Genomic DNA, 990 nt, shown 5'->3' with positions numbered 1-990 from the left:
GTGTGTATGGGTGTGTTGGGAGGAGAGGAGGTGAGAACTCCACTCGTTGAATGACTATAACTGTCCACATCAGGCTGTGCTCTTGCTCAAGGCAGAAGCCACTGTCCAGACTTCATCCCTGCCTTGCAATAGGCAGGATATTCCGGAGAAATAATACCCTTGCAAGTAGCTCTGACTAATAATAGCGGATGCATGTTCTCTGCTCTCTCTCGTAGGTCCCCAGGGGGACTGATTTCCAGGTGTCCACACTGGGAACTTCCTTGCTAAATCACCCTTTTCTTGCTGCCTTCCCTTCCCTGTCTTGCTTGCCCTACTGGCATCTCCTGGGATCACCTCCCAAAGAAACAACTTGCAGTTAAATTCTTGTCTCAGAATAAAGTATTTGCACTTGAATCCTTATATCAGAGTCTACTTTTGGGGAACACAAACTAAGACACACACATAGTCTCATTCCTCCAATCCCCACAGGCCTATTATCATGCCCTTTTTACTGAGGAAGAATGTGAGGCTCAGAGAGGGCAAGTCACTTGCCCAAGGTCACACAGCTGGAGAATGGCAAAGCTAGACTTTGACCCTGGGCCATCTGACCCCAAACCCAGTGCTTTCTCCCTCTTGGGAGCCTCCTTCTTGTTAAGGACTGAGGGAATGACGGTTGTTCATAGCCAGTAAGGTTCCTGATGTGTGCACCAGAGGGATCTAAGGATCATGGCTGGTGCCTGTGTCTTCATTCTGTCATGAAATAAGAGAAATAATGGCTAACACATGCTTGGTGCTGACTGTGTGTCAGGGAGGGTTGTCAGCACTGTATGCATTTATCTCCTCTCTCCAAATATTGCATGGGCTTGATGTAAAAAAAAAAAAAGTTACAAGTGTAGAAATTTAGAAGGGAAATTCTTCCACTTCTGCACCCCACCTCCGCAGCCTAGCAGTTTGGTTTGATTTTTTTCCAGTTTTTAAAAATTGCATGTATGGGGCTGGCCGAGTGGCGCG

Source organism: Hipposideros armiger, unplaced genomic scaffold, assembly GCF_001890085.2.
Source record: "Hipposideros armiger isolate ML-2016 unplaced genomic scaffold, ASM189008v1 scaffold_1045, whole genome shotgun sequence".
Classification (NCBI taxonomy): domain Eukaryota; kingdom Metazoa; phylum Chordata; class Mammalia; order Chiroptera; family Hipposideridae; genus Hipposideros; species Hipposideros armiger.
The sequence above is the reverse complement of the archived record's forward strand: the minus strand, read 5'-3'. Positions refer to the sequence as shown.